We start from the raw sequence: 12,232 nt of genomic DNA, 5'->3' as shown, positions 1-12,232 counted from the left end.
TGCCAAGAGTCATGAACAAGAGAAAAACGGATATAGAAACAGATGATCAGGTGTGCACTTCAGTGAAAAATGTGCTGCTTCCATTATCCCTTTTTTTCAGATGAGACATCTATCATTTGAATTGTCTTTTCCCTATAAAACATCATTTTTAGGCAAGGCATCATTTTTTTCTCTTGCTGTTTTCATTACATTTTTTTTGTCTTTAGTTTTCAGAAGTGTAACTGTGATGTGTCTTGTTTGTGAATTGCTTTGGGCTTATTCTATTTAGAATTCACTTAGCTTCTTGAATTCCTAAGTTTATGTGTTTGGCCAGACTTAAAAGTTATCAGCTTTTACATTTGTTTAAGAGTCCTTTTCAGCCCTGCCCTCTTTCTTCTATTTGGGAGTCTGATGACATGAAAGATAAATCTTATGTTATATTCCACAGGTTCCCAAGGTTCTGTTAATTTGTTTACAGTATTTTGTATCTATTGTTCAGATTGGGTAGTTTTTTTGTTCTGTCTTCCAGTTCGGTTTTTCTTCCTCTGCCCATTCCATTTTGTCATACTAATCTTTTTTTTTTTTTTAAGATTTTATTTATTTATTCATGAGAGACAGAGAGAGAGAGAGAGAGAGAGGCAGAGACATGGATAGAGGGAGAAGCAGGCTCCCTGTGGGGAGCCTGATGCCATACTGGATCCTAGGATCCCGGGATCACGACCTGAGCCAAAGATCACTCAACCACTGAACCACTCCAGCACCCCTGTCATATTCCTCTTTGAATCTTTCATATCAGTTACTGTGTTTTTCAGTTCGGAAATTTCCACTTATACTTTTCTTTCTTTGCTAAGACTATTTTTTTTCTTGTTTGTTTTAGACATGTATGTAACTTGAGACATTGTTATGATGGCTGCTCAAAACCCTTTTCAGGTAATCTTAACATCTCCCTTATCATGGTATTGGCATTTGTGGGTCATCTTTTTTCACTCATTTTGAGATATTCCTGGTTCTTGGCATAATGAATGATGTTCATTTGATACCTGGACATTTTGAGTATTATATTCTGAAACTCCGGATATTATCTAAACATTCTGATTTATAACTGGCTTCCTCTGGCACTGCTCCAACATGAAGAGGGGGATGCTTTCTTGCTGCATTACTGCATGGAGTTCAGGGTTAGATAGAAGTCCATTAACTCTCAGGTTGGAAGGAAATTCTTTTTTTTTTTTTTTTTTTAATTTTTATTTATTTATGATAGTCATACAGAGAGAAAGAGAGAGGCAGAGACACAGGCGGAGGGAGAAGCAGGCTCCATGCGCCGGGAGCCTGATGTGGGATTCGATCCCGGGTCTCCAGGATCGCGCCCTGGGCCAAAGGCAGGCGCCAAACCGCTGCGCCACCCAGGGATCCCTGGAAGGAAATTCTTCATTACTATTGGTCAGGGATGGGAGTTCTGGCTTCCACTGACTTTTCCTTGGCTAGGAGGGTCAGGAGAGCCCTCAGTACTACCTTCCACATGGCCTCCATAGGGGAGGACCAGTTTCTTTAGGGCCGTGATGAAAGGCCTGACTTCACTGGGCCTCTCCTAATACCAGCCTATCATAGGGAGGAAGAGGGGGAGCCTTGTTATTCCAGGTGAATGTCCAGTTCTCCATGTGGTCTTGGCTAACACCATGCCTCCCAGCTGTCTTTCTGTGACACTACTGTCATTGATAGTGTGGGGTTCCCTGTTATAGCTTGGCAAGGGTGGAAGTCTAGGCTTCCCACTTGACCATTGTTGGTGGGGGATGGGTCCACAGCTTTTAAAATTTTTTGTGATGTTTGTCTAGGTATTACAACTTTTATCTAGACTGTCCCCTTTCTGATTTTTTGGCTAAGGAGAATAAGGTTTTGTTTGGTTCGATTGGTTGGTTTTTTTGAGGGGTCTGGATATGTTGGTATTTCCAGGTTGCCACCTTCTTCAGCTCTTAGACTGAGATAAATTTAAGTCACAAAAGAAAACCCATAGAACTCACTACCGTATCATTTTCTTTGAACCCTGAGGTCCCTGCCTGGTCTGCCTTCTCTTACCTTCAGGGTGTTCTTATATTTGTTACATATGATGTACAGGACTTTTAGTCTTATTTTTGTGAGAGGAATAGGAAAAAAAAAATATCTACTCCTTTTTCCCAGAAGTGGAAGTCTTCAAGTACTTTTAATTGTTTAGTTTTCATTATAGTTAAAATTCCCTTTTAGTCTGTTTGCCATATGCTTGAGTGGGTAGACTTTTATCACTGTGGCTTACATTTAGGGCTTAAATTTTTTTTTTTGAATAAAAGTGGTTCATCATCTAGCAATGGAAATTTTAGAATTAATCTCTTAGTCTTAATTATTTTGGAGAAAATGACAAATTTTTATATCCATTTTATTAAAAATATATACATAAAATCTCTAGTTTTTGTTTGCTTCAGTAGAAATGTCCCTGTGTGGTTTATGTATTAATTACACATATCTTAATGAATTAGTGAATTAAGATATGTATAATTATTTTACAATATTTTAAATATATTAAATTTATTTACTGCTCCATTTTCTAAAGTAGATTGCATTACTTTCATGTGATTGATTCAGTTAAATACAACTGTCATGTTGTTTTCCTAATTTCAGGTTCGTTTTACAACTACATCAGAATGGATTAATACACTGAGAAATCAGGGCACCTGAGTGGCTCAGTCAGTTAAGTGTTTGACACTTGGTTTTGACTCAGGTCATAATCTCAGGGTCATAAGAACTAGCCCTTATGTTGGTCTCTGTACTGAATGTGGAGTCCGCTTGAGAGTCTCTCCCTCTTCCTTTGTGCCCCCCCCCATAAATAAATAAATAAACCTTTAAAAAATACATGCTAGGAAATCACTAAATACTAATCTGAGGGGTTTTGAAATAAATAAGGGTAAGTTTAATATCATCTTAAATACTACCTGAATTTTTATAATGAATTCTTGATTTGGGCTTAAAATGTATGAGGTATCAAACTGGACATTGGGAAGAATATCTTCACTTTGATTTTACTCTCTGCTTGTAGCGATTTTCAGTTTTCTTTTGGATCAGGAACCCATTGGAGGGTCTACCTAAAGTTGTATGCAGTCCCTTTTCACAGGCATTGACACATGTCCAATCAGGGTATTTCAAGGATCTTCTAAAATCCCCAGAGTTCACAGATTTTGGGTCAACGCTCTGCCCTGTAGTTTTTAAGACATTTTTACATGCTTTGATACTTTTTAAAATATTACAACAACTTTGAGAATTAGTGGCTTGTATTCATATTTTACATTGAAGAAACTGTTGCTCAACATGGTGTGTGACTTGCCTCATATCACATGGCTGTCAAATGTGAGTCTAGAATTGAAGACACTCCTAACTTGTAATAATTTGAGAGATCTTCAACATTTTCTAGGTTCTTGCTACTTAATGTAAAATTGCTGCCCAATAAGATCCTGTCATTTTTTTCCTCAGTGAACACAAATGAGGATGTCTGTTTAGCCATGTTATCACATTGGATGTTCTTCATCTCCAGTGTTTGCTGAATTGATAATGTGCACAATGATGGTTATTTCTTTATATTTAGGGTCCTCTATCCACTTGTCTATCAGAATATTATGGATTTTTAGATCATTGTGTATAAATTTTTAGTATGTTAAAAGTATTAACTTTGTCATGTTTTTTGCAAATACTTTTACCTTTTTTTATTTGCCTTTAATTTTGTGATTTCCTTTTATGTGTAGAAGTTTTCAAATAAGCCTTCAGATTTCCTCTCATTACCATTTCTTCTAATTTCTTCTGTTAGGGTAGAAATACCCAAAGATTTGTCCCGCTCAATCAAGTAAATGCAGACACATACCTAAATTCATAGGCTTTTTTAATTTAAAAAAAATCATGAGAAAAATTGCAATCAGGTCATACTTTCATGGGTTTTGATCTTTTATCTTTTAGAATTTTATCTTTGAATATTTTTTTGTGTAACTAATCCTTTGGGATTTTTAAAATAAATGGCATTGTATAGAAGTCTGTCTTCCTTCTCTTAAGATAGCTGATAAGTTCTGATAGTATTTATTGAATGATTCTTTTCTTACCTACTTTTGGCAGTCTACTTTTATCGTATATAAGATTCCCATATACACACATATTTGTATTAATATTCCTTTGATCTAATTCTGTATCACTGCCTAATTATCATCCTGTTTTAATGTTATTATAACATTACAGTTTTCTCTTACTGGTCTTTCAAAAATAATGTGTCTCACTTTTGCTTTTAATTCTTACAGAATAACTTAAAATATATTCATCAAGTTAAATAAGGATTTGAAGGATTTTGATTGGAATTGCATCAAATTAAGGATACATTTGGAGAAAAATTGGTATCGCATTATTTTATCTTTATGGTCAGTCATGTTATATCATTGTTCATTCCTCCAGCCTTTGCTGTGCTTCTTTATGCTGCTTCTGTATGTATGTACCTTAGTGGAGTCAGGAAATCTTCTCCTGTACTCTTGGGGACTTTCCTTATATCCTCTGGCTCCCAGAAGTTTTTTTCTGGCCTTCTCACTAGAAAGCTGTGGTTTGCTTTCTTAGCCTTACCCCTCTCTACTGTTACCCTGCTGTATCCCATTGGGCCCTCCTGGGTTGAAGTAGTAAGGGAAAAAGAAAAATACATCGGGAGGATTTCCCCTATACATAGCATCCTGGCTCCTTTTTCTAGTTCTTTGGGACAGATGGACAGGTTTTCTCTTAGGCTTTTAAGTGTCCTGCCTCTGAGGTATATAGCTTTGTGACTTCAGCTTGCTTCAGGGCAGAGAAAGGAAAAAAATTAGGGAACTGGGAACTAACCCCCCTCCAACCCCAACACACATAAACTTCCCAGCTCGAAGATGCCCCTTTTACTCTAGCTAGAAAAAGGGGGTTTCTCTTGGAGTTTTTGCTGTGTATACCTGCAGCCTCATTCTGGGACTCTGCCCACCCTCATGTCCAAGGTTTTTAATTTTTATTTATTTTTAAAAGATTTTATTTATTTATTCATGACAGACATGGTGGTGGTGGGGGGGGGGAGGCAGAGACACAGGCAGAGGGAGAAGCAGGCTCCATGCAGGGAGCCCAACATGGGACTCCATCCCGGGTCTCCAGGATCACACCTTGGGCTGAAGGCGCTAAACTGCTGAGCCACCAGGGTTGCTGAAAGGTTTTTTAAAAAAGAGTAAACTCACTACCATATTGATTGTTCCTTCAGATTTCGCCTTTGCTCCTCAATGCTCCTGCCATTGTTTCCTTGTTAGAGTCTTCAGGTAGTTGGTTTTAGTATTCTCTCTAGAGCTTTTAGCTGTATTCAGGGGGAGAGATGGCTGTAGTGAATGGGCTTACTACTTCTTGGCATTCACTGAAGTCAGATTATTTCATTTTGAAAATAATTTTTGTTTTTATTTTCTTAAAATGCTTTATTGTTCCTTGATTACTGTATTTTATGAATAGATTTTTCTTGTTTTATGAATATATTGACTTCTTGAATCTCCCTGAAGATACCAATTAAAATTAAGGACCTTTTATTTCTTTTTGTTGCCATACTCTTTTTTCTTTGGGTCATTGTGCCCTTGATTTTTCACCGTAGTGCCTCTCTTGGTTTTTATTAAGTAGCTGATAAATTGTGTCTCTTCACCTTTACAGTATTTTCAAATGAAGGTCTGAATCAGTGGTTATCAGCTAGAATATATATAACAATCCCTTGGGGATCCATTTTAAATGCAGATTCCTGACCTCACAAAAACCTGATTCAGTAAGTCTGGGGTGGGGCCTAAACATTTAGGGGATTCTGATGCTATTAACATTTGGTAACTGGTATAATTCTAGAAAGGTCAATATTCTTTAACAAAGCATTGTCTTCTTTACTGAATATCATCACTGACCACAGGACTCTGCTGGTTGGCTTTCTACTTTGGCAAATGGGAGGTGGAGTTCCCTTTTCTTTATCAGGCACTTGCGGAGACAAGGCTAACAAGCTGGGACCTGCCCCTCCCTCAATTTCAGCTACAGGGAAGGAATTTGTATGCAGGGAGAGTTCGGATTAGTTCTGAGTTGTCTTTTTTTTTCCCCCCTCCAAAGATATTGTCCCTAGCTTGGTATTATCCCTGTCTCAGAGTTCATACTATAAGTCCTCTGACAAAGACTTTACACTCATAGTAAATGTTGACCAGCAATTACTCTTTACCATCAGAGTTGTACTGGTCATCTTTGTTGTTTTTTTACTCAGTTGTTCTGTGGTCTGCTTACACTCGCAGGCTCTCCTGACAATGAGGTATTTAAGACAGGGAAGAGGTAGATGAATGGGTCAAGGCTGCCATCTTGAACCAGGAAGCTACTGTTACTTTTAAAGTGATGTTCGTTTGTAATGTGCCAAGAGGTATTTTGAATTCTCACATACAAAAAACACCATAAAATCTGTAGCAGGATTACAACTTACTTATACTCAGGAGTGCAAAGAAAAATGTAGCTTCTTTATTTTTTCATAACTCATCTTTTTGTTTTGATGGACTCTTGTCACTGAATAACAAGAGGAAGAGTGTTCAGTCTGGTAAACTAAGTCTCTTAAATAGTAATTTAAACTAAACTCTTTGGATATTTCAGTCTGTGTTTGAATATTGTCATTCACATATCTGTTCTCTCACATCTTTCCAAGTGGAATCCAGACTTAAGAGTTGCATGTCTGTGGCTTGTGTGTCCTTGTAGTGGTAGAAGGGTGTCAGGACCTATGGTCCATGTGCTGTCTCCTCTGGTTTCTCTCTCGTGTCTCCTTTGATAAGTGGTTGTACTAGTACCTGCAATTGTGACTACTACTACTACCAGAACTGTCCTTAGGTGTTCTTCAGATGTCTGTGGCTGAAATTCACAATTGGTGTTACTTGAGATCTGTTCTCTTGGTTCCCAGGATTCATTGGCCACCTTCCCAGGTATCACAGATAATCTGAGGTCTGGCTAGGGCATTGCATTGGCCCTCTGGGCAGGTGGTCTCTTTTCCAGGCCTCTACTATGGAGTTATTTTGCTCCTAATCACAGTGACCTCTTCTGGCAAACTCCCCATCCAGCATCTTTAATCACCTTTCCTGTACTACTTTAGAGCCCTCAGGAATTTCCCAGTGTCTTCCATGGTACATAGATTAGGGAGACTCCAGAGCTGATCTCACACCCTTCCTCAATCTGATCATGCTTCTATGCATATTTTTTGATGGTTATCTCCAGCTTGGGCTGGTGTATAGAGGACAGGTGAGAGTTTGATGGTGTGTGAGGTAGGGGGATGCTCCTGGAAGGCAGACACTTGGCACATTCTCAGCAGGAAAGAGAGCAGAAGCCATTCTAACTCTTAAGATTTCCTTATTCCATCAAACATTTTTTCCTTTTGCAGCCTCTACCTGGAGAGAGTACTGGGAATGTTGGTCCACTCACTTCTCCTGTGTCTGTCTCACTTTTTTATCCTACTCCTCTAGCGAGAATTAGGAATTGGAGGCTTTAATTCACACTCTCTCTAGGTTTTATCCTCCTATCCTAAGTAACAAGCCTTACATTGGAGCCATCATATGCAGAAGGAATGTCTGCTCTAGAATATGGAAAAAAAACTATAATCTGGGTCTTTCAGGTTTGGTTAGAAAATATTAGTGTCAAAAAATTTTTTTTTTCCTTTGGGAAAACTAAACTTTAAATGTTTTTATCTCACTGCAAAACCTCGTTTTTAATTCAGAAGGTAAATATTAAATATTTCTTTCTCTTCGTATTCCTGAACTTCTCCAACCACATGGCTGCAATTATAGAATAGTAGAGAAGTAAGTAGAAGGAAATGCAAATGGGAAAAGTATTTTAATAACTGTTTTCATAATCATTAGGGTATATCTACCCTCCTTACTCTTCTTTTTAAAAATTTGTTTTTTCTTACATATTTATCCTCTTACCCTTTTAATTATAGTAGAGATTCTTATGATTATGTTTCTGAAACGTATTTTCGTTATTTGATTTGTATTAAGCCTATAATTTGGGTATCATTTTATGCCTTAATAATATTTTTCCCAAACAGGAAAATAGTATTTGTCTCTATTTTTTTGTATCTTCTTTAAGATACAAAGTCTTATGCATCAGTAAGGTTTGTAAAATTTTGAAATGTGGTTTTAAAATACAGGTCTCATTCTTTTTTACATGATTCTCTTTTTTTAAATTTTGTTGTTGTGTGTGTTTAAGAAAGCAGCATCCAGCTTGCAGTTCAGTTCCTTCTGCTTTATGGTTGTATCCTATGTGTTCCCATCGTACTTTTGTTTATTGGTCTTTTCTCGAATTCCTCATATTTGTGTTTACTAGAGTGTCATCAGCTCAAGGACAGGAACTCGGGTACTGTTTGTCTTTATTTGCCTTAATGACTAACATATCCCTGCTCATAATAGGTGTGGGGGAATCAGCAAACTCCTCTGATTGACTTTTTTCCATAGTTCCTACCATGTATTTTTTTAAAGATTTATTTATTTTATTTTAGAAAGGAGGGAGGGAGAGTTCCAGGGAGACTCCACTCTGAGCGCAGAGCTGAGCACAGAAGCCTGATGTAGGGCTTAATCCTATGACCCTGAGATCACAACTAGAGCCAAAACCAAGGGTAGGGCGGCCCACCCTACTGTGCCACCCTGGCATCCCATATCATATTCTGATGTACTATATTGTTTACTTACTTGTTTTATGTATAGTCTCTCTCCCCCCACTAAATTCTAAGCACTGTGAAGGTAGAGATTTTTAACTTTTTTGTTTACTTACTGTATTTCTAATATCTGGAAGAGTAGCTGGCACAAAGCTGACCAGTGATTTTTTTTTTAATTTTTTTTTATTTATTTATGATAGTCATACAGAGAGAGAGAGAGAGAGAGGCAGAGACACAGGCAGAGGGAGAAGCAGGCTCCATGCACCGGGAGCCCGACGTGGGATTCGATCCTGGGTCTCCAGGATCGCGCCCTGGGCCAAAGGCAGGCGCCAAACCGCTGCGCCACCCAGGGATCCCCCCGACCAGTGATTGATTGTGGAATGATTAATTAATGAGTTCAAATTTAGATAATTGTCTAAATTATTCCATATGACCTACAAAATATGGTAGGTATGAATTTCTGGTATGGAAAAAATTAATAATATAGTCATAAAGGTATAGAGTTTAAAAGCTAGGAACACCTTAATATCATTGAATTCTGTCTCATTTTGTGAAGTAACCAAAGGTGAAGTGACTTGACTTAAGCACATAGCCAGTTAATTGTTGAAATGGAACAAGAATTTAGAACTCTTGAGTAAAAATAGTGGCATCTGGATATGTAGTAGGCAGAATATATGTGATTGTAGGTAAGAAGAAGTACAAGGTTCTGGAATCAGAGGTGGCACGTTATCTGATTTTCTGTGCATCAGTGTCCTCCTCTGCAGACCAGGAATGATTGTACATTTCTTACAGATTGTTCTGAGATATATATGAGGCAAAGCATATTAACTCTTAGCACTTAGTGGAAGCTCAAGAAAGTAGCTTTCATTATTACTATTTGGAATATTTTTCATCCTTAGCTTGTGACTATGAAAGATCTTTAGCTGTTTTTGGGACTTTAATAGCTGTAGCTTGCCAAGCTCCCAGGGTCTTTGGATTGAGGCATATCTTCTTCCTTTGACCCAGAGAACACTCTTCTCTGGCAGCCTTTGCCAGTTTAGCACCTACTTATTTTTCAGGTTTCTTCTTGTATCTTGGATTTTTAAACTTTTATTTTGAGAATTTCTAAGCATATAGTGAAGTAGAGAGTATGAGGAATCGCTGTGTATCTATTACCCAGCATCAGTAGCATCAACATTAAGTTTGTTTATATATCAAAGAAGCTGATCTATCCCAGTAAAAATCATGGTTTTTTTCCCTTCATAGTACATTAACACAATTTGTCATTGTGTATATGTTTCTCCTCTATTAGACTGTAACCCCCATAAAGGCAGGAGTTGTGTTTATTTTCTTTATTGTGATGTACCCAGTGTCTTTTAGAGTGCTTGAAATATGGCAGGCACTGTACATGAATGAATTCTTAAATAACTGAGAAAGTTGCTAAGGGATTTGAAAAAAGGAACATTTGATGTAAACCTTTTGACTAATGAAGATTGAGAAGCATGATTTGGGCAGCTTTATATGAAAACCATAGGTAGCTTCTTAGGCTCAGATGCATATACAGAAGGACAAGCAACCTTGTTCTCTGTTTTTTTTTCCACGTAAGCTTCTGCTGGAAAGCAAATTCACTGATTCCTGGCAAGACTATCAGTTGAGTTTATAGGATATTGTTCATTGTAAATGATGAAATTAGCTTTTGGGGGAATCACTCTTGGATAAGGTAAAATGACGCATTAAAGTTCTAGACCTGTAAGGGTAAGGAATCAAGTACCTCCGAAGCTCTGTGGAGAAGTGATAGTCTTAGAGGCCTTTGCTCAGCCATCAGCCTATCTATCTCTTGTTATTATAGCTTCATTTGATGAAAATCAAGAAAACTGTTTTTCTCTTCAAATTGCTGTCCCCTCCTACTTTTTTTTGTACTGTTTTGAAGCAGTAACCATGGTTACTAGTAGAGGCTCCTTAGAGCTTTAAAAACCTCAGACAGTTTCACAGCTGGAGGCAGAATGATCTAGATAAAAGCATAAGAATAAAGCTTACTGTGGTTTTTTTTCCTTCTGTTAGAACTAAGTTCTTTCATTAGAGAGCACTTTGCATAAAGTGAAATGTTCTTTGTTCTCACTAGAGTAGACAACATTTTCATTTAAATTAACAGTAAGTTAGCACCTGGCTCCTTTTTAAAGTCAGGAAAGAGAGGTAATACTACCACTCCCCTGTCTTCCTCCAGAACTTACCCTCTCTCTAACCTCTTCTTTCTCTTTTTTTCGTTATCACCTTCCCTGGACCAAAAGTGAGTGATAGTAATACTGGGATTTAGGCTCAGATGGAAAAGGTTGTGAAGTTGCAGGTTTAGATTAATGGGGTAAAAAGGAAATGAGGGAACACTAAAACCTAGATTCAGGGGCAGCCCGGGTGGCTCAGCGGTTTACCTCTGCAGCCTTCAGCCCAGGGCCTGATCCTGGAGACCTGGGATCGAGTCCCACATTGGGCTCCCTTCCTGGAGCCTGCTTCTCCCTCTGCCTCTCTCTCTCTCTCTCTCTCTGTCTCTCATGGATAAATAAATAAAATCTTTAAAAAAAAAAAAAAAAAAAAAACCAAATTCAGTGGTACCAGGAATGTGTTTGTCAGGATCAAGAAAAATCAAGGGCCAGCTTTTGTCAGAGAGCCAGAGTAAGTGATTTCTAGGAGGAAGGCTAGGCACCAAATACTGTCTTGAGGAATGACGCTGTTGAGAAGGGAAAAGAAATCTATATATATTAAACACCTAGTATTTATTGTGAATATCTGCATATGTACTTTCTACTCTATCATGCTCTCTTATACTAGGCTGAAAGGATTCTTTTAAATTTTAAAATGACTCATTGTTTTCTTTGTAGTGATTTTCTATTCTGAAACTATGCCACCTTAGCTTACAGCTGGTTTATACCATCTGGTTTCTTGGTGTGATCTAGACCAGATGTTAGCAAACTAAAGCCAATAGGCCTTTTATGTAAATAAAGTTTTCTTAGAACACAGCCACCATACTCATTAGTTTGTATATAGTGATTGACTGCATTTGAACTATGAAGGCAGAGTTGAGTAGTTGCTACAGAGACCCTATAGCCTACAAAACCTAATATTAAAATATTTACTGTCTGGCTCTTTACAGAAGAGTTTACCAACCCTGCTCTAGATGGACTGGATCAGTTCATCTTGGACCAGATGTGAGAATGGTTAATGGGAGGAAAACACAGTCTTAGGTTATACTCCTTGTGGACATTAGAATAGTAACAATGTGAAAAGAGGGTTCTGGGGATTTGGATGAACATGGTTTTCTGAGCCCTTTTTAATCATGAGCCTCAAACCAAACTGGAAAGAAAACCTTAAGTGTAAACATTGTAGACTGGGTTTTTTTTTGGCATATTTCTTTGCCATTTATTCCTACACAGTTGTGACCACAGTCTTATATGGACTTACCTAATTTTATTACTTGTATACTCACATAAATGTAGATTTACATCAGTATTTTAATTGGAAATGACCTTGGAGATCATCTACTCCAACATCCTTATATTACACATGGCTGAAATGGAGTTTCAGAGAAGT

General features: G+C 37.7%; 1 protein-coding gene across 8 annotated transcripts in view; it reads left to right on the top strand.

Annotated features, from left to right (window-relative positions):
• The window catches only part of NCOA1 (nuclear receptor coactivator 1), a 242,279-nt gene that overhangs the window by 84,603 nt on the left and 145,444 nt on the right, over positions 1–12,232 (top strand). For 2 of the 8 annotated variants that reach the window (XM_041756551.1, XM_041756552.1), the window contains one exon: positions 857–909. The exons of the other annotated variants lie outside the window; for them this stretch is intronic. The gene's annotated coding sequence lies outside the window, so the exon portion shown is untranslated. The remainder of the gene's footprint in view (positions 1–856; positions 910–12,232) is intronic. 8 annotated transcript variants of the gene reach the window in all.

Source organism: Vulpes lagopus, chromosome 5 (assembly GCF_018345385.1).
Source record: "Vulpes lagopus strain Blue_001 chromosome 5, ASM1834538v1, whole genome shotgun sequence".
Lineage (NCBI taxonomy): Eukaryota > Metazoa > Chordata > Mammalia > Carnivora > Canidae > Vulpes > Vulpes lagopus.
This window is presented reverse-complemented; position numbering and strand designations above follow the sequence as displayed.